We start from the raw sequence: 22950 nt of genomic DNA on the forward strand, positions 1-22950 counted from the left end.
AGAATTTCTACAATTCTCAAACACGTAAGCCTACTTCGGCACCACGAAATCTTAAATTCCTTTACAAAATTTACGGGGCCTTACAATGCAAGATTGAATAAACAAACCAATATGATAAATCAAGAAAGCAAAATCAATATCCGAATAACAATAGTCATGAAGAACCACAACCCTAGAACGTGAAATTTAGCTCAACATAGACATGGTAGCCAAATAACAAATCATACAAAGAAACATAAAAATTACTAAGTTTGGTGGAAGAAAAGATAAAACCCGGCCTCTACGACGGCTCTGTGCTTTCCCTTCGTCCAAAATTATTCTAAAAAACGTCCCCCCCTCCCCCTCCAAAATAGGTTTAGGACCCCTTTAATACGAGTTGTGGGTGTGTATGGCTGAAATAATCAAGTCCCGAGCGAAATAGGACAAGTCCCTGTCACCAGCACCCAGGGTAGCGTGGGGCGCTAGCCTTGGCACTGGATATTTTATGCTTCTGGAAACTGGGCCACAGGTAGAGCCCCACGATGCCTGTGGCGCTCAAATGTGCACTTTTGCCTTTTCTTCCTATTTTCGTTCCAATTCGCATACTTTCGTCCCAAATTGCATCCGAATGATTCCTACATATAGAAATACCAAAATTTAGCACAAATCATTATATTATACATCCGAAATCTACGAGACATGAGCATAATGCGAGGCAATATACATAAAAATATGCATACTTTAAGCCGAATATCACCTTAGCTAATAAGTAATGCGTAATTAATTGTAACTTCTCATAATTTAATAATGTCTTCTGAAGAACCATAAGATTCACGGTTTTAAATCCTACCTATTTCAAAGATTGTTTTATTTGTTCATACGTTTTTGCTCTTTTGTCTTTTTTCTTTTTCGTATCGGAGAGATTCCCATTAGACTAAGTCAGATTGTTCATACGTTTCCTAACAGATATCTTGCAAGAATAATTAGATGGAACTTTTTAAAGAAAAGAGTTGATTTTCTTTTGTTTTATTAATTGTTGCATAGGTAAGTCCATAATATAGATTAAAAAAAGAAAAAATATCATAATATTAAAAAGGTGAACAGAGAAAACAATTACTAATTTAAAAGATAAAATAGGTATTTATAATTTTAATTGAGATAAAGGGGAAAGAGTGTCTATTGTTCAAAATTGAAGGGGTATTTAATTTTTAAAGTAAAGTTGAAAGGGAAAAATGATTTTCACCTCTTATTTAAAAGAGATATGATCAATAGTTGTGTCTTTCTTATTTAATTTTTCTAAGGCCACATTCGTCTACCTTCAGAGCGAATTCTGTATCCTCGCACACAAACATTGACAAGTAGACCAGTAAAATTCGTGTAAGCGTACCGATTTTGTGAAGAAATTTTGATCTTGTAGATGGTATCTGAGTTGTGATATTCAAACTAGAAGAATTCCAATAACAGTTATTTTTATTTTAGAGTACACTTAGACACAAGAGAAGGATGAGTTGTGTCTTGTTCCATTTCCCCCTATGTTCTTCAATCTAAATATTTCGGAACTAAACAGAAAGTAAAGTGCAAGTAAAGTGTAGAATTAAAAAACACAAGCAATTTTTCGTAGAAAACCTCATTGTGTAAGAGAGTAAGTAAAAATTATCTCGACCTACCCGTATAGGGACTTCCTCAAAACTTCACTAAATAACAAAAGCGATTTACAATTCTATAACCAAATGGACTAACTCTAATATATTAACCCCTAAAATCAATTCAATTATAGCTAAACTTCCAAGACTATAAACTCTAGCCTAGAAAGCAACTCAAAATCTCTAGAATTGTTTACCTACCAAAAATACTTCTCAAAAGCAAAATAAGTTACAATTTAAGAACCATGAATCAAGACTCAACAACTAAAGAACTTAACAACTTAATCTTCCAATCAAATTTTTAGCTGTGTAGTTTGACTTCTCAAAAGCATCTTCTTGCTATAATTGCTATTTGCCGCGAACGATTTGCGGTATTTATGCAATAGAGTAAGAGGCAATAGAAACAACGTAATGCTTTAGATAGGCGTGAGGTTGCGCCGAAAATACTTCTCCAATTTTTGCTCCAAAATATAGAAGAAATCAACAACAACAACAACAACAAACCCAGCTTAATCTCATACGTGGGATTTGGGGAGGGTAGTGTGTACACAGTCATACCCCTACCCTATAAAGGCAGAGAGGCTGTTTTCAATAGACCCTCGGTTTAAGGAACAATAGAAATATAACAACAAGTAATAACAACAGTAATATATTAAGGTAATGGAAGCGAGTGACATAACAAGTAATAAAGAACTAAGAATAAAAGAATAGTACTAGTACGACCGGTAAACCTAGGAGAAACTCACAATTACCTGTCAACCTACCACCTTAATCCTCGACCTCCACACCTTCCTATCGCGAGTCATGCCCTCGGTTAGGTGAAGCAATGACATATTCTGCCTAATCACCTCTCCCCAATACTTCTTTGGTCTACCCCTGCCCTTCCTCAAGCCCGCCATAGTCAACCTCTCACACCCCCTAACCGGGGCATCTATGTCTCTCCTCTTCACATGCTCAAACCATCGGAACCTCGATTCTCGCAACTTGTCTTCCATAGATGACACTCCCACCTTGTTCCTAATAACTTTATTCCTAATCTTGTCTTTCCTGGTATGTTCGCACATCCGTCTCAACATCCTCATTTCAGCTACTTTCATTTTCTGGACGTGGGACTTCTTAACGGGCCAACACTCAGCTCCATACAACATAGCCGGTCTAACCGCCACCCTGTAGAATTTGCCCTTAAGTCTAGGCGGCATATTATTATAGCATAAAACCCCGAAGCTAGCCTCCATCGCATCCACCCCGCTCAAATACGGTGAGTAACATCCTCGTCAATCTCCCCGTTGCCTTAGATTATAGACCCAAGATACTTGAAACTATCTCTTTTGGGAATGACTTGAGTATCAATCTTCACTTCCACTTCTTCTTCATGCCTCTCATCACTGAACTTGCACTCCAAGTATTTCGTTTTCGACCTACTCAACTTGAAACCTTTGGACTCCATCGTCTGTCTCCAAACTTTCAACCTAGCATTAACACCCCCTCGCGTCTCGTCAATCAGTATTATGTCATCAATAAATAACATACACCATGGCACCCTCCCTTGTATGTGTCGTGTCGGCACATCCAATGCTAGGTCAAACAAAAACGGGCTAAGGGACTATCCTTGGTGCAACCCCATCTCCACAGGGAAATGTTCCGAGTCTCCTCCCGCAGTCCTCTCCCTAGTCTTAGCACCTCCATACATGTCCTTAATCACCATAATGAATGCTACCGGGACTCTGCTAACCTCCAAACATATCTATAGCACCTCCTTCGGGACTTTGTCATAAGCCTTCTCAAGGTCAATGAACATCATGTGCTAGTCCTTTTTCCTCTCCCTATACTGCTCTACCAATCATCTCACAAGGTGAATAGCTTCTGTCGTTGACCGACCCGGCATAAATCTGAACTGGTTCAAAACATAGAAAAAATCGATTAAGAAAAATAATCGTAATATAGGACTTGGTTAAATTAAATCCTATATCGTACGCATGTCCTTTTATGCAAGTGATTTCATAAATTGAATCCTTATTGAATATGAATTCTTCTAGCTGATAAAATACTTGTAACAACCCGATAGGTCATTTTGAGAACTAGCTTTTATTTTCATGTTTTGAGACCTCTCATAGCTTCATTTGATGTTATATGACTTGCATGTATGGTTCGTGTTATTTTTCATAAAGGTTTTACGTGAAATTATAACGAAAATAGAAATTTTGGCTTTAAAAATATCTTGAGTTGACCACGGTCAATGTTCTTGCTAAACGACTTCTGATCGATATTTTGATGATTCCGGTAGGTTCATATGATAGTTTTGGATTTGTACGCACGTTTAGTTGGGGCCGGGGTGACCCGAGCGCGTTTCAGCGCATTTTGTTAAAGGTTGTGAAAAATGAGTTTTCAAGTTGAAATCATTGAGTTTTAACTTTCGATTCTTGTTATTGAAGTTATTTTAATGATTTTAGGTAGCGAGCAAGTTTGTATGATGTTATTACACTTGTGTGCATATTCAGTTTGGAGCCCGGGTGTTCGGGTGAGTTTCAGTTTGGTTTCAGACCATTTTGGACTTGTGAGAACTGTTGGTTTTTCTTCTCGTGCTCAGTGCTTCGGGATCATGTAGCCACTCCCGTGATCGCGAAGGAAAAAAATTTGGGATGTGACTGGTACACTACGCGAATGCGGGAGGTGGATTGCCAACGCGATGGCCTGGGGGGATTTTCCTTTGCATACGCGAAAGTCCTCACGCGAACACGTAGGCTTGGGGATGTCTGGGGGATGGAAGGTGATCTTCATCGCGAACGTGACCCCTGGGATGCGAACGCGGAGGATTGGCTGGGGAATAGCCTTTGCGATCGTGATGGAGACTTCGCGAACGCGAAGGCCAATGGGCCTGTGTGCTTCGCGAATGCAACAGGTGCTTCGCGAATGCGAAGAACACCGTTGCTCCCAAACACATACACAAGTATAAGTGGTCGTACAAGTAATATAGGATTGTAAGTCTAGATATCGTACCGACATGGACTTGTGATTAACTATTTACTAAAATAAACTAAGACAATTAATTTCTTCAAGCAATTTTGTAAAGTATGAATATTTAACTAAAACTAATCTAGAGTAGCAAACTAAGCGATTATAGAAAACAAGCCGGCAAGCTTAGAGAGGAATTCAATGGGATAAATTATTCCAGAGCTATGGGTTAACTAACAACCCCGTTGAGTTTTTTTACTTAAATTGTCTAAAACATATCCGGTTTATTGATGGATAGGGTTAATATTACTTGTAGTATTCTCCCGAAGTACTACTCGCCTATTCAAGCTAACCTAACGCCTATATACATATGGAATTAGGATTAACAAGAATACATTAATAATTCCCGTATAGTAACCAAGCAAGGCGATTAGGTATATCTCTATCCTAACCGAAAATCTCTTTTCGGTAATTCAGGTTTAAGATCTTGCTCTACTCAGTCCCATATGCAATCTAGAATTTTCTCTTTGGAGTTCAATCCTAGATTCGTCGATAGTATTCAATTGGTGATCCAACAATCAAAATAATTAAGCGCAAGATTGAAAAATAAACTAATATGATAAAATAATAAGAACAATTCAAGCTTCAAACTACAACGTTCATGTAGCACCCACAACTCTAGAACTAATGAACTATAAAGTTAAAGGAAGAGAAGAGAAGAAAAACTAGTTAGAAGCCTCTTTCCAAGCGTGGTTTTCGTTCTCTCCTCCAAAGTGGTGTGTTCTCCTCCCAAAAATATGTTTAGACTTCTTTTTATACCAGTTGGAGGTGTTTAGAGTCGAAAAACCTTGTCCCCAACGTCCAGGGTAGCGCTTCGCGCTAGCCCTGACACTGGCCTATTGGCCAAAATTTTTAAGTCTGCAATTTGCGGCCCAGGCAGCGCGACGCGCTAGCCTGGACTCTACAATGGCCGTATTTTTCATTTTGTTCTCTTTTTACTTCAAATAGTGCACTTTCATCCAACATTACCTCCGGATGACTCTTACACATAAAAATACCATGAATTAGAATAAATTATTACATTACACATACGAAATCCACGAAACATGAGTAAAATACGAGGCAATATGCATATAAATATACACACTTTAAACCAAATATCAACACCCCACACTTAAACTCTTGCTTGCCCTCGAGCAATGGAACTATCAACTATACCCCAACAATGTACATATCAACTATGGAGGAACAATTCAATTTTTTTTTCAATCATACACTCTACCTTTGACTATGGTATACGAAATTCACATTCTTCCCATTTCAAACATGCCCAAGTATAAGTAATTTAATTCAACCAATTCCAACAACCAACCCATAACCACCATACCTCAAGAGCCGACTTGTTACCACTAAGCAACCTCAACTCGCGCACTCCCCTAACAAGAGAAGTTAACAACATTACCAATCCGTCATGAGATCATGTGCCCTCTCCAACAAACAAGAGAGTGAATATAACAATAATCCACACATTCAAGTATACATTTGAACATAATTTAAGGACATCACACAATTGAACAAAAGTCGCTCACTCTCACAAAGAAACTCATGTGCATCCCGTGATCGTACCATAGGCTTTCCCGTAGTATACATCGCTACTAATCTAAGCTAGCCACGTCTAGGATCGATTAGATCTTTCAGGGTTGTAATGTAGGCTAAGAGACGGGCAAGATACATTTAGGAATAGTGACTAACCCTCCTAAGCACTTTAATACACTACACTCAAAAATCGAGCACGTCGTCTTCTCACCCAATTCACTTTCCACAAACCATACACAACGTAGCCCCCTTTTTTCAATTAAGCACTTCTAAATCCCACTAGAATGAATTAGTAAGATTAGGAGGTGTGAGTTTCCTTTTTGGCATATCAAAAATTTTCTCAATTATCTCTTTTTAATTTTCTTTTTTTTTTCTTTTTCTTTTCTTTCTTTTCTTCTTCTGGACACTCTCTTTACATTAAAGTTCTCGGCTAGTGGTCTTTGATAATTTTAGTGCACCTTTGGACCCTTCTATGGTTCCACTCAAAAGCTACTTCCCAAGATCTCACCTTAATTCTTTTTGCGATTAAGTGCATTCAGAGGTATAGGTTCAATAAGCTCAAGTTAAGAACAAAATTAAGGATACGACTTATAATGTGGGTGCCAACGACAAGGTCTACATGTTCAAAGGGGTTAATAACAGACAAATATTATTTGTAAGTGACAATCACATCTATGATCAAGCAAAGAACTGCCTACGTCATCTCCTAGACTAGCACAACTTAAAGATTTCGCTTTGACTAACACAAATGGCAAGTTCTATACTACACAAGATAGCATAGAATATCACGAATCCTTACACACATTGCACATGACTCAATCAAGATGGTTCTGTTCAACTCTCAAGTCAAGCAAGCACATATAGTTGAGAATTTTGAGCAATAATGCACTAGGTGACATACAAGTCAAGCAACTGAGAACAAGCGTCACAACATAGGCTATTTATTTCACTTAGGCATTACATTTCAAATTAACTATAACAGGAAGACAAAGTACATGCCATAACCTAATGTGCCAGCACCAAACATGTCAACATGTATCTAGAGAAACTCAGTTCTTTTCCTATCCTACTCATATAAAAATAAAACCAAAATACCCGGTTCAAGCTACACCCTTGAAAAAGAACTGGTGCCCAAAGAAAAACTAAGAGAATTACTACTTAACTATACTAATAAAAGCAAAAGAAATCTTTTTGGTGTTTTAATCGGACCTTAATCCCTCGAGAAAGTTGTCCTAGAGATCCATCATCGGAAAACGACCGAGCTTTTTCTGATTTTTTTCTATATTTTCATTTTTTAAGTCTACTACTCTAAACTAGACTACTTCTAACTATGGGTTATAAAGAAAAATAATAATGAGAAAAAACTTTTATACAATTACACTCAGAAAGTAATTCTCCTACTCCACACATGCATGTATCACAGATGAAAATATTAAAACAAGGATGAGAAATACTCCCTGAGACCCTCTAGGGCCTAGATAGCAACATGATCCTCAATATTAAGGGTCGAGATGACCCCACACTTAAGCTCAAACATTATTCTCACCTCCAACTTCAGGTACTCAGGCTTTCCCTAATCTGCAAAAAAAAAAAAACAAAACAAAACGTGACACTATAAAAATAATAAAAAAGTAAAATAAAATACAGGCTAGGTTGCCTCCCAACAAGCGCCCGATTTAACGTCGCGACATAACTCTGCTATCACTGTTACCACTTTTCCTTCCACTTTGAGGATATAAACTGCGCCCCCAATTTTGCATCAATTTTTCTGTCACGTTCCTGGGACTGTGGTGTGAAAATAAAAGGAACCAGGCAATATATATCGCATCTTGCACTTCTTGGCCCTTAAGTGAGGTATGTTATTTTGTCTTCTTGGTGTGGAAAATTTTAGAATGTAAGGGTGTTTTTCTTCATCTATACAACTCTTTAAAGCCTCGATCTCCATGTCTCCATCTAAACATAATGTAGAAACATATTTAGAATGAGGACCAACATGCCCCAACTCTAAAACTGTATTTTTTGTGACATCCTCAAACGTACACACGTTAGAGTCTTCAAGTGCAATATTATCTACTTCCTCATATGACTCTAGCGTACTTTTCTCAAAATTGACATCATTAACAAAAATATGGTCGAAATACTGACTTTCCATTTTTAGCTCTTCAATTTGGCGTATAAGCTCCTTTTCAGCTTCACACAACTCAGAACTATTTTGTTGGGCATTAGACGCAATAACCTTTACACTAAATTGAGCCTCCAAGACGTGAATATAACTGCCAAATTGATCGATATCTTGTCTCAATTCAGCTCCTCCTTCTATAAAGTGTCGCATCTCATTCATAATTTTCTTACGGAGACCTCCATATTCCTCTAATAATTTCCTGTGCATATCAAGAATACAAACATCATGTTCCACATCATCCAATTTGCTACTCTTGTCAAACTCACAAGAATTATTAGAATCATCATAAGAAGGGATTGGAGTAGGATAACAACACTTAGGATAATTATTCCAATTGCCACCACAAATAGTACATGATTGAGATGGTGCACAAGAGTCGGTCCTAAGAATATTTTTACACTGTTACCACAAGTGGGGTCCTTTACAATATAGACAAGGATAACAAAAATAAGAATACTTACCATTCTACCACTTTTCGTTCAAAGATGCCATGTAAAAAAATATAATACTAGGTACTCTAAACTAAAATTTAAAACTTGAATAGATAAAAAGTAAAAATCTAATCTAGTAAAATAGTTAATTTATAAGTCCCCAGTAATGGTGCTAAAAACTTATTGCTCCCAAATGCACACACAAGTATACATGATCGTACAAGTAATATAGGATTGTAAGTCCAGATATCGTACCCACAGGGACTTGTGATTAACTATTTACTAAATTAATCTAAGACAATTAATTTATTCAAGCGATTTTCTAAAGTATGAATATTTAACTAAAGCTAATAAAGAGTAGCAAACTAAGCGATTACAGAAAACAAGTCGGCAAGCTTAGAGACGAATTCATTGAGAGAAAATATTCCGGAGCTATGGGTTAGCTAACAATTCCATTGAGTTTTTCACTTAAATTATCTAATTAATTTATCCGATTTATTGATTGACAGGGTTAATAGTACTCGTAGTATTCTCCCGAGGCACTACTCGCCTATTCAAGCTAAACTAACGCCTATATTCCTATGGAATTAGGATTAACAACAACACATTAATAATTACCGTATACTAACCAAGCAAGACAATTAGGTATATACCTATCCTAATCGCAAATCCATTTTGTATGCAATCTAGAATTCCCTCTCCCGAGTTCAATCCTAGATTCGTAGATAGTATTTAATTGGTGATCAAATAATCAAATAATTAAGCGCAATATTGAATAAATAAACTAATATGATAAAATAATAAGAATAATTCAAGCTTCAAACTACAACGTTCATGTAGCACCCACAACTCTAGAACTAATGAACTATAAATTTAACGGAAGAGAAGAGAAGACAAGAGAAGAAAAACTAGTTAGAAGCCTTATCCCAAGTGTGTTTTTCGTTCTCCCCTCCAAAGTGACGTGTTCTCCTCCCAAAAATATGTTCAGACTTCTTTATATACGAGTTAGGGGTGTGTAGGGCCGAAAAACCTTGTCCCCAGCGAAGTGGAAAAAAATCTCGTCACCCAGCGTCCAGGGTAGCGCGTCGCGCTAGCCCTGGCGCTGGCCTGTTGGCCAAAAATTTCAAGTATGTAATTTGTGCCCCAGATCATTTTGTTCTCTTTTTGCTTCAAATCGTTCACTTTCGTACCAACAGATATAGGCTGGAATAGATATAGGCTACGTGCCTGATATCACATCAATCCCAAAATTAATCTCCCTGTCTGGGGGGATCCCAGGGAGCTTATCCGGAAAGAGCTCTGGAAATTAATTCACCATCGGCACAGACTCAAGTGTAGGTGCCTCAACATCGGTGTCCGTAACCCAGACCAAATGGTAGATACATCCTTTGTTAATAATCTTCGTGGTCTTAAGGTAAGAAACAAACCTACCCTTTGGCACCACATCAACCCCCTTCCATTAAATCACTGCCTCATTTTGAAATTCAAACTTAATGGTTCTAGTTCGACAGTCAAGGTTGGCAAAACATGAATAAAGCCAGTCCATTCCCATTATTACATCAAAATCGACCATCCCCAATTCAATGAGATTGGCCATGGTGTCCCGACCACGCACCGTGATACAGGTCCTCCCGAACTCTGTGCACCACTCCTAGTTACACCACGCTCTGCGGATGTTGGGGTGCCTCGAGCTGGAGGAGGTGCTGTGGATGTAGTAGTTGTAGAGCTAGCTGGCTGCGCCGCACCTCTTCCCATGATCCGGCTGGACGAGCATCAATCCCTATGAATGTGACCCCTCACACCGCACCCATAGCTTATAGGTAGGTCTATGAAGCAGACCCCAAAGTGAATCCTCCCACACTTAGGGCATGTGGGCCTCCGCTGCTGCTGGAATTCCATCCAGGCCCACCCTGCTGGTGGGGTCCCCTGTTGCCCTGACTAGGCCCGGATGGTGGTGCACTCATCGAAGACTGAGCGAATGACTGAGATGGCCCTGATGACCCTCCCCTAAATTCTGACGTACCACCACCAGAAGAACCACCCAAGTTGCCCGGGGTCCGGGCCTTGTTGTTACCCTCACGCTCCATTCTATTTTTCAGTTTGCGATCCTCTGTAGCTTGAGCAAACGCCACCATTCTTACCTCTTTGAAGCCCTAACAAGTTCCCTTTGAAGGAATTCCAAGGTTTGATCAAAGTAGAGTAGTGAAATCCTTAGTCCAGCCTTCCCTCTCTCTAGAATAGCTCTCTCCTCTCTCTAAAATGTCAGGTAATCCCCCAAAAATGAACCCTTAGGCTAGATAAATGAAAGGGGGGGTCGGGTTTTAAAATTGAAAAAATGAAGCTCCGACACAGATCTGTGACTGCATAATGATTTTGCAGTCCTCAAAATGGACCGCACAATGGCCCTCCAAATCTGGGCAATTCTGCCCAACTCTACGACCAGTCTGCGGTCCGCAAACCTAATCTGCGATCGCATAATGCGCCGCAAAATCTTCCTCCGGAAAATTTCATGCTGGGTCTGCGATGGGTTATGCGGCCCGAAAAAAGATTATGCGTCCGCATAATGGACCGCATAATGGTCCAAATAAATATCCCAGATTTCTCCCTCAGTCTGCGGTAGATTTGCGGTCCGCAGATCAGTTCTGCGATCGCAGAATGGGCCACAGAAAATGCCCTGCACTTTCAAAAATTTTATTCAACTCCCCAACGCACTGTTCAACCCAAAATGTCTGAAACGCGGTGAGCTTTCTCGTCGTGAAGAATCCCTACAATCGTCAGCACATAAGTCTAATTCAACACCATGAAACCCCAGGGTTTAGGTAAATTTTACGGGGCCTTACACTGAATAGTGCGCTCGGACTGTCCGTCCGTCTGGGGATGGAATGCTGTACTCAACTCAACCCGTGTGCCTAACTCACATTGTATGGCCCTCCAGAAGCGCGATGTAAACTGCGTGCCCCGGTCAGTAATGATGGATACTGGCATGCCATGAAGTCAGACAATCTCGCGAATATAGACATGAGCCAGCTGCTCTAAATAATAGGTAGTCACCACCGGAATGAAATAAACCGACTTGGTCAACCTATCCACAATCACCCATACTGCGTCAAACTTCTTCTGAGTCTGTGGGAGCCCAACAACGAAATCCATGGTAACTCGCTCCCATTTCCACTCAGGAATCTCAAGTCTCTGAAGTAACCCACCTGGCCTTTGGTGCTCATACTTCACCTGCTGACAATTTAGGCACCGAGCCACATTCTCCACTATGCCTTTCTTCATTCTCCTCTACCAATAGTGCTGCCTCCAATCTTGATACATCTTAGCGGCACCCGGATGAATGGCCTCCTGAAAAATTAACTCACGTAACCCATCCATATTGGGCACACATAACCGGCCCTATGTCATGCCCCGACTTCGGGGAGCGCGACCGACGCTCAACCGAGATAACCCGGCCGAATAAGCCTATACAATACCTTCTACCCGAACTCACTCATGAATAAAGTAAAGATCCATTTCATTAATTAGACAATGGGGAGAATCATGTGAACAACACCGATTCCTTATCATTAATAAAATCATTTATAAAGTTCAAAATACATACACTTTCATAGCTTGAAGTGCAACAAGTGATTCAAATACAACAAGACTAGTTTGACTTCCCCAACACAGATATACAATCCACACTGTGTCTATGGAGCCTCTAACGGGTACAAAAGAGTACTAGGATAGTGCCGGCAACAAGGCCCCGGTCATATCTCAATACACAATACATGAGAAATAAAATATACATGATCCCGATATGAAGTGGGGCTCACCAAGTCAGCTGAGAGGAGGATGTATTGCTATCACTGATCGATGTCGCCTGCTATGGAACCACCTGCATCCATTAAAAGATGCAGCGCCCCCGGCAAAAGGGACGTGAGTACATGTTGGAATAGTACTTGTATGTAAGGCAGATAGAACAACATATAAAAATATGGTAACTCAAATACAAGGCAAATAAATTACGTCAAGAAACTACGAAACGACCCATAGCATCACATGTCGAGTCTTATTATACTTACAACATTCTGAAATTCTTTTAGGATCAAGCGTGCCCTATGAACTATGCGTGGGATACAAAATATAATGTAAAAGTACCAACATATAAAAACAAGGGCAATGGAAGTGGCACCTATTGTTCGTGTTGCCTATGCGTCTCACTAGACCGTCCATAGGGTTCACATATTATATTATACACCTATGCATTTCATAGACTGTCCATAGGGTTTCATTCATATTACACACCTATGTATTTCATAGACCGTCCATAGGTATTCATTCATATTATACACCTATGCGTTTCATAGACCGCCCATAGGGATTCATTCATATTATACACCTATGTGTTTCATAGACCTTCCTAAGGGATTCATTCATATTATACACTATGCATTTCATAGACCATCTAGAGGGATTTATTCATATTATACACCTATGCGTTTCATAGACCGCCCATAGGATTCATTCATATTATACATCTATGTATTTCATAGACCGTCCATAGAATTCACATATTATACCATCATGCACACGACCATATTTACACTCAAGAGACATGATTAACATTACTGTTAAGGTCGTAAGTTCCCAGATCATTGGAATACTTCATGTTCCACTCATCATGGAGAAACACAGCTTATTACATTAACACATGCATGGCAAATCACTAAGTAGATTTCAATGGTGCATGGACCCAATTTCTTTTCTTAAGATTCATCATCATCTAGCATAAGACGTCACTTTTCCACCTTATTATATACCTCCTTGTCATCTTAAGGTCACTAGCTATGTTCATGATTCTCGGTGACTTAACATCAAAGTCATTTACATTCATTATTTCAGAAGCATACAACAATAGTTGAAACCATTGGAACATACAATGCCTCACGATTCACATTTTGGCAAGCGGCAACAATTCATGTTTATACTATCACTTACTTGTACTAGCCATGGATGATCATAGGACATTAATGACATTATTATATAAAGGAGTCAAAATGCATCTCATAATCTTTCACACATTCTTTCATTTCATTGGCACTATTGGCCACAAATGTAATTCTCATTCTTGGCATGATGGCCACATTTCTACATCTCATGCTCGCTTCTTTCACTTTCAAACATCATCATGGATCATCAACAACAAAGCATTTCTATTCAAGACTTTAAGTCCACATGTGAGCAAATAAAAATGTTAAGCACATTGAGATTTCTTTCACAATTTGGCATAATAGCTTTTATTTGGATCACAACTTGAAGTTATAACATTTATATATGCAACCCATGCTTCGAGCACATTTTCAAATAGCACATAACATAACAAGAACAATTGGAATACATGTTGAACATATATCTTTTGGAGAACAAGACTTATTCGAAATAATCTATTTATAATGAGCAACATGGGACTTACAAGGATATTGTGCGGTTCAATTCTAAGAGAAGAGTTTAGCCAACATACCTTGTTTGAGATTTCCTTAAGTTACTACAATGTCCCAACACTTCTAACAATAACAATCTATAGGAAGATAGCAAAAATCGGATAACAATTAGAAGGATTCACATGGTGTAACTCTCTTAGGAATTTTGTCAAATACCTAGTATGCAAAATAGACTATAAAGCTCTACAATGGTAATCCCTTCCTCCCTCAACTGATTTCAACAAGAAACTACCCAAACTGGTTCATTAACCCCACATACTACAAGCTATTAACACATGCATGACCTAATTCCAATCCCACAATATATTTAGACCCTAAAATAACTTGTATGGGTGGTATAGGACAGGAACTTACCCGGATAGATGGTGGTCTAGTGAGTGGCTTCCTTGATTCTTGAAGATTGGTGCAAGAATGGGTGATTAGAATGCTAGGTTTCCTCTTTCTCTCTCTAAAATTGTTACACCTCATATTTTCGTACGTGAAAGTATGCCATAAATAAATTGATGAAAGCTCGAAAATGAGATATTACATCCCGCATTTTTATATGTTAAAGTTTCGTCGTAAGTTAATCGACGTAAAATTCGGGAATGAGGTTATTTTGAAATTATAAGCAATATGCTATTTCAAACACGTGATGAATAAATTCGTGAAGGTGAGAGGGTAAGCAAATCGAAAAAAATAAATTTCGTCGAAGTTTGACATTTTGAGATAAAATACGGTCCAAGCTACAATACCCCGTATTTATGGACTAGTGTCATGCAAGGTACCACATGACCATGATAGTAAGTCGTATATGAAGTGTGTTAAATATGAGTAGTATTTTAAGTAATTTGAGATAATTCTTAATTATGTAGATAATTGATTAATTATTGATTAATGGAAGGATTAACAAGTTAATTAAGAATTAGTGGGTGATTAATTAAGGCTTTGGATAAGCCTTAAACGTGGCAGCCAACTTATGACTCTTAAAGTCCATGTTATAAGGTGTCACATGAAGAAAGATTGTTGGCTAAGTAATCAAAAGTGTGGGGCCCACTCCTAAAGACTTAAAAGCCATTCAAATTCATTTTGTATCTCTACAAAATAATAGAAAACTTCAGAAGTTATGCAACGACACAAATATAATGTTGCTGAAGTTGGCAAAACTTAACTTCTATATAATTCAAGCCACGCACAAACAGGATCTCAAACACATATTAAGATGGTGGAGTAATCTTTCCATAGTTTAAGATTTGATCTTGACAAGGGATCAGATGAGATTTGCTAAGATTCCTTTTCTTATAATACAACAAATTCATACGAGACTTCATAAGGTAATATAGCAACGGGAATTGCGATTCTAAGAGAGCACAATACAATATTTCTCAAGAATATTACACAGATATTTCACTACTTCAATCCGCCGTTACATGTTTATCGCAATTGACGTGCGTTAGAGGGATTGTCAAGAGAATCGACTCAGGTATGTTAAGGCTATACCCTCTTTTATTTTGGCATGATTTATACAACACGAACGAAATGAGCAAATGCATAACTTCCATAAATGACTCTATTCATAGAAATACTAGGGGTGTCTATATTCTTGATTCCCCATGTGAATTATTATTATATCTTCTGTTCATGGGTCTCAGAAAAGTATGTATTTGATAAAGTTTATCCGACAGACATATTATTTTATGACATTCCGAGAATTATTATTAACGTATTTCTTATGCATTTCATGCATTTAGACATGTACATTGACCCATGACCAGATGGCGTTAATATACGCGTATATATGTATATATATGTATATGGGATATGGGAAAAGGTTACGGCGTTATATACGCACCACCACATGATCAAGTGGTATACATTGATGATTTGCCCACAGTGGCTGAAATGATATGATGGGATGCCCTCAGAGGCTTGATGATGTTATGAACGCATATACCTATGCATGTTATGATATTTATATGCATATGCATGACATTATAAAAATGAAATGATTCACAGAGCTATGCAGACGTACATGTCTAGTCTTTTACTCCATGTTTCTCTCATGTCTATTATTTACTGATTTTCATTCCTTACATACTCGGTACATTATTTGTACTAATATCCCTTTTGTATGGGGATACTGCGTTTCATGCCCGCAGGTCTCGATAGACAGGTCGAAAGTCCTCTAAGTAGGCGACCAGCTCAGTGAAAGATGTTGGTGCACTCCATTTACTCCGGAGTTACTTATTTGGTCAGTATGATTTAGATGTGTATTGTTTGATATGGCGGGGCTCTGTCCCGACCTTTAAGATAATTATGTATTCTTAGAGTCTTGTAGACAGATGTCATATATATGAAAAGTTGTATGGCCTTGGCGGCCTATGTTCAGTGTACGAGTGATCGTTTTGGATCTTATAGGCTAGTATGTCATATGTATAAGTTTATTCCCTCATGCTTTACTCCGGTTCATTTACCTATGATGGAATGATATGAAAGATACGTTATGTTGGTACTCGATTGAGTAAGATACCGGGTGCCCGTCGCGGCCCATCTGTTTGGGTCGTGACAAAAGTGGTATCAGAGCAGTTTTGTCCTAGGGAGTCTACAAGCCATGTCTAATAGAGTCTTGTTTATGGGTGTGTTGTGCACCTTCATTTGGAATTTGGACTTGTAGTCCATATGAAGTTCTAAACCTGTTTGAAGTCCCAGATGTGTTGTTGGGTTATTCTGTATTCATGTTTGGGCCTGTAATCATTCAATATGGTCTGTAATAACTTGTAATGACAAATGATAGGGAAGTTAATAAAAAGGGGGCTGGGGTATTCCAATATTTGTAGAAAACGTGCCTATAGGGTCTAACTGCTTTATATGCTATTTTGTTAAACTTGCTCTATTTCTGCACATCAATAGAAATCATGTCTATAGGACTCACGTACACACACTTCATTTAACTTGTCAAAATATGTCAACTTAAATAATTGTTGCATTGTTTCCATGTCTACTATTCAACACTTAGACAACATGTCTATAGGATGTATAACACATGTTTGTTACTGCCCATCTAGATACTATATCTATAGGTTTTTCAATTAATCGATCAATTAATTACTTTTATTGCTTTTAGTGTGTTGCTCATTTAGTTATCATGACTATGGATTCTAATCAATTAATCAGTCATTTTGTTATTATCATACTTAGACGACATGTCTGTAGGGATAATTATATAAAACATATCTCAACTACTAGAATCCATGCATATAGGGCATTGACGTCTACCTAAGAAGCATGTTTATAAAATCAGCACTAGTAATCCGGTAATTCATATCGCTTCACTGCCTCATCGCATAAACAATTAGAAATCATGCCCATAGGACTTTCAATGTTTTAACTGGCCCATACGCTGCAGTACTGTCTGGATAATATTAATCAGACTCACATAGGAACCATGCCTATAGGATTTAACAACCCAAATATGTTTTAATTCTGAAATCATCTACAGCATAACCAAAAATCTGCCCGCGTGCATTTTTTATTCTGTGTGGAGGCTAACTTGGGCCTTTAATTGTATTTACATGAAGTCCTATCTGTTTTGAATGTCGCTTAGTTTTATCATTTTTTGAGCAAACTAAGTAAAGTCTAGAATCACCCAAATAGTAGGTCCAAAGCCTCCTGGACCATAGGCATGGGACGGGTAGCGCACGCGCAGCGTACGACTTAGAATTGAATTAGAACGCTTTTAAGTAAACAACTTCAACATAGTAATCGGGTAGCAGGAGATGATAGTCTGTGCCCGCTGAATAATATGAGTAACCCCTACCTAAAGGGAGTTGCGAAGTACTATTTATGTTGCACGGGGTGATCCTTTAGGCTAAAAAACTTAGGACCCTCCCCCCTTCCTTTATATACTTGGCATTTACATTTAGTCATTTAACATAGACCAATGTATTTGTATCATTGTAATCATTTAGGATTTGTACCAATTCCCAATGTGTTATGATAAGACTCTTCGACTTCTATACTTCCCTTTGTTTATTTGATCACCTAGTCTAATTACGTAATCCACATAGTTTAAAGTTCGGCCAGGACCCACAGTTGTAGACCTCGAAGAGTGCCTAACACCTTATCTTTGAGGTAATTTGAGCCCTTGCCTGATCTTCGGTGACACAGACTAGTCAAACAAAGTTATTTGTAAATAGGTTCCCTAACTCACCTTAAAAATCGTTAGGTGGTGACTCTTTTCTTTTACCCATTTAAAAGTGTTGTCACACGTCGAGGCCCTCTTTCGCAAGAAAACGGGACGTGACACTATTGCATAGGATATACGATCCATCTCAGTTGTAAACAGGTCAGTGTACATAGGTTTGCCAACCACACTAGCCAGTTTACTTAAAGCTTCTGTAGACTAGTAGCCAACAGGTAAACTAGGAAATCTCAGCCATAAAGGAATCACAGTTAGACATTCAGGATCAAACACAAAATCAATCGACCAATTCTTCAAAATAAAAGGCTTGTTATGGAATGTATAAGGACCTTATTGCATAACTCGATCCATATCACTCACAATATCAAACCTAAATATGTAGTAGCCGTCGTCATGATACATGATTTTGGGTTTGATAACAACATTCCACACATTCTTCACATAATTTTTCATGGATTTGAAAAATGGAGCATCCCCCAAAACACCTATCAGAGATTTACCCCAATATTCCAGTTATTCCTTGATATCCTCCTCAACTATGGTAAATACAAAGGTATCACCATGAAAGTCTAGAGGAATGTAGGTAAGGGCCTTACCCACTTGTGAACTCCGAGTCCTCTGGTAGGGTTTCTCGTCCTTTGGTAGAGATTCATGTTCCTCCATTGAATGGGGTTTTGCAGCATCAGGAGTTGGTACTGTGGAATTAGCTAGGTCACAAAATTGGAGACGGCGGGGAATCTTTATCCCCGTTCTTTTCGTAGCATGTTTTCTAGCTGGATTGAGATGATTCTCACTCTTCTCCTCATCTTCTGGTTCCTCGCGGATGGGTTGAAATTGTAGCAGTAGGAAGCTACCAAAAGTTAATGGTTTCACTTGTGATTGAATCCCACACTACTAGAAATTTAGCAAAAATCGACCACGGTCAACCGACTAATTTTGGTCGGTCAAACAACCGGCCAAAAAACAGGACAAAGTTGGTCGATTTTTCAAAATATTTTATTTTTTAATTTATTTTTACGAAACCGACTAACTTTGGTCGGTTTTCTTTGGCGCAAAAATGCGGGAAACTAATTTTGAGTCCCGCAAAATTTATTTTTCAAGAAACCGACCAACTTTGGTCGATTTTTCATTTAAAATAAATTAAAATTAATATTAAAAAAACTGACTGAAATCGGTCGGTTAATTCGGCCGGTCATTTTAAAAAATCGACCAAATTCGGTCGGTAATTTTATTTTTATATGAATAATAATATCTAATCTCAAAATCATTCACACATTCTTTCATTTCATTGGCACTATTGGACACAAATGTAATTCTCATTCTTGGCACGATGAACACATTTCTACATCTCATACTCGCTTCTTTCACTTTCAAACATCATCACGGATCATCAACAACAAAGCATTTTTATTCAAGACTTTAAGTCCACATGTGAGCAAATAAGAATGTTAAGCACATTGAGATTTCTTACACAATTTGGCATAATATCTTTCATTTGGATCACGACTTGAAGTTATAATATTTAGATATCCAACCCATGCTTCGAGCACATTTTCAAATAGCACATAACATAACAAGAAAATTTGGAATACATGTTGAGCATATATCTTTTGGACACAAGACTTATTCGAAATAATCCATTTATAATGAGCAACACGGGACTTACAAAGATATTGTGGGGGTTCAAATCTAAGAGAAGAATTTAGCCAACATACCTTGTTTGAGCTTTCCTTAAGTTACTACAACGTCCTAATACTTCTAGCAATAACAATCTATAGGAAGATAGAAAAAATCACATAACAATTAGAAGGATTCACATGGTGTAACTCTCTTAGGAATTTTGTCAAATACCTAGTATGCAAAATAGACTATAAAGCTCTAAAATGGTAATCCTTTCCTCCCTCAACCGATTTCAACAAGAAACTACCCAAACTGGTTCATTAACCCCACATACTACAAGCTATTGACACATGCATGACCTAATTCCAATCCCACAATATATTTAGACCCTAAAATAACTTGTATGGGTGGTAAAGGATAGGAACTTACCCGGATAGATGGTGGTCTAGTGAGTGGCTTCCTTGATTCTTGATGATTGGTGAAAGAATGTGGGATTAGAATGCTAAGTTTTCTCCTTTTCTCTCTAAAATACTCTTACCTCTCTCTAAAATCATCAAGCATTTGCTTCAAAATGAGACCCTAAGGCTATTTATCAAAATGGGGTCAGGTTATACAAATAGGAAAATGGACCCTCCGAACTCAGGTCTGCGATCGCAGAATGGACCACATAACAGATATGCGGCCCGCAAACGATGCCAAGAACTGGGATGGTTTGGACCGGTCTGCGATAGGCCTGCAGTCCGCAGACCAATTATGTGGCCGTAGAATGGACCACAGAATCATCCAACAAAATTCTTCAAGCAAAATCTGCGATGGAAAATGCGGACCGCAAAATGGATATGCGATCGCAGAATGGACCGCAAAATGACCTTCAAAATGCACCCATTTTCTGCTCAACTCTGCGATGGGTATGCGGCTCGCGGAGTGGTTCTGCGGTCGCGAAACTGACCGCAAAATCGGCTTCTTCTGCCAAAAATTTCCATCGCGAAACATCCGTACACATCACCCTAACTCGGCACCACAAAGCTTAAATTCCTTGGCAAACTTTTATGGGGCCTTACACCCTGCATCCGCAACACACCGTCCTCCCTAATAGTAACCTCCTTGGCATCGCCGTGCTGAACCGTGTCCTTAAGGACAAGCAAATGGGGGTCATCATACTGATACTCTCTGATATGCTCATATAGAAAAGACCGAGAAACCATGTAAGCCAGAACACGACTCGGCTCCGAAACATCCAATCTAACAAATTGGTTGGCCAAGGCCTGAACATCCAATGCTAATGGCCTCTTCGCTGCCGGTAGATATACTAAACTACCTAAGTTATCTGCCTTTTGACTCAAGGCATCGACGACCACATTGGTCTTCCCGGGATGATATATAATAGTGATATCATAGACCTTAAGCAACTCTAACCATCTCCGCTGCCGCAAGTTAATATCCTTGTGTTTGAACATATGCTTTAGGCTCCGGTGGTTGGTATAGACCTCACAAGGGACACCGTACAAATAGTGCCGCCAAATCTTCAAGGCATGAACAATAACTGCTAATTCCAGGTCGTGGAAAGGATAATTCTTCTCATGAACCTTCAGTTGTCTTGACGCATAGGCAATCACCCTACTGTCTTGCATCAACACCGCACTGAGGCCAATACGTGACGCATCCTAGTACACAGTGTAAGACCCCGAAATCGTAGGCAACACCAACACTGAGGCTGTAGTCAAAGCAGTCTTAAACTTTTGAAAGCTCTCCTCAAACTCCTCGGCCCATCTGAATGGAGCACCCTTCTGGGTCAATCTGGTCTTAGGTGCAACAATAGATAATAAACCCTCTACGAAACGACGGTAATACCCGGCCAAACCCAGAAAACTTCAGATTTTAGTAGCTGAAGACGGTCTAGGATAAATGTGCACTGCTTCAATCTTCTTCAGATTTACTAGAATGTTCACCGAATTAAGCCAGAATATACACTTAGAAAAGTTTGCATACAACTTCTTCTCTCAAGGTCTAGTTCACAATCCTCAAATCCTGCTAATGATCCTCCCGGTTGCGGGAGTACACCAAGATGTCGTCAATAAACACAATGACAAATGAATCAAGATAAGGCTAGAATACACTATTCATTAGGTGCATGAATTCTGCTTGGGTGTTGATCAGCCCAAATAACATCACAAGGAACTCATAGTGACCATACCGAGTTCTGAAAGCAGTCTTCAAAATGTCCGGATCCGAATCTTCAACTGATGATACCTCGACCGAAAATCAATATTTGAGAATACTCTGGCACACTGTAGTTGATTAAATAAGTCATCAATGTGTGGCAATGTAAATTTGTTCTTCTCTGTAACCTTGTTCAACTGCCGATAATCGATGCACATGCGCATAGAACCATAATTTTGCTTCACAAATAGAACCGATGAACCCCAAGGTGACACACTAGGCCGAATGAAACTATTATAAAGCAACTATTGCAACTGCTCCTTTAACTCCTTCAACTCTACCGGGGCCATACGATATGGTGGAATAGAAATGGGTTGAGTGCCCGACAACTAGTCAATACCAAAATCGGTATCCCTATCGGGCGGCATTCCTAGAAGATATACTGGAAACATATCTGGATAGTCTCTCACTTCAGGAACTGACACAACGGTAGGAGTATCAACACTGACATCTCTCACAAAGGCTAGATATGTGTCACACCCCTTTCCAACCATCCGATGTGCCTTAAGGAAAGACATAACCCTACTAGGAACATAATCCAAAGTACCCATCCACTTCAACCATGGTAAACCTGGCATAGCCAATGTCACCGTCTTGGCATGACTATCAAGAATAACATGATAGGGCGACAACAAGTCCATGCCTAAAATAACATCAAAGTCTA

Source organism: Nicotiana tabacum, chromosome 9 (genome assembly GCF_000715075.1).
Source record: "Nicotiana tabacum cultivar K326 chromosome 9, ASM71507v2, whole genome shotgun sequence".
In the NCBI taxonomy this organism is placed as follows: domain Eukaryota; kingdom Viridiplantae; phylum Streptophyta; class Magnoliopsida; order Solanales; family Solanaceae; genus Nicotiana; species Nicotiana tabacum.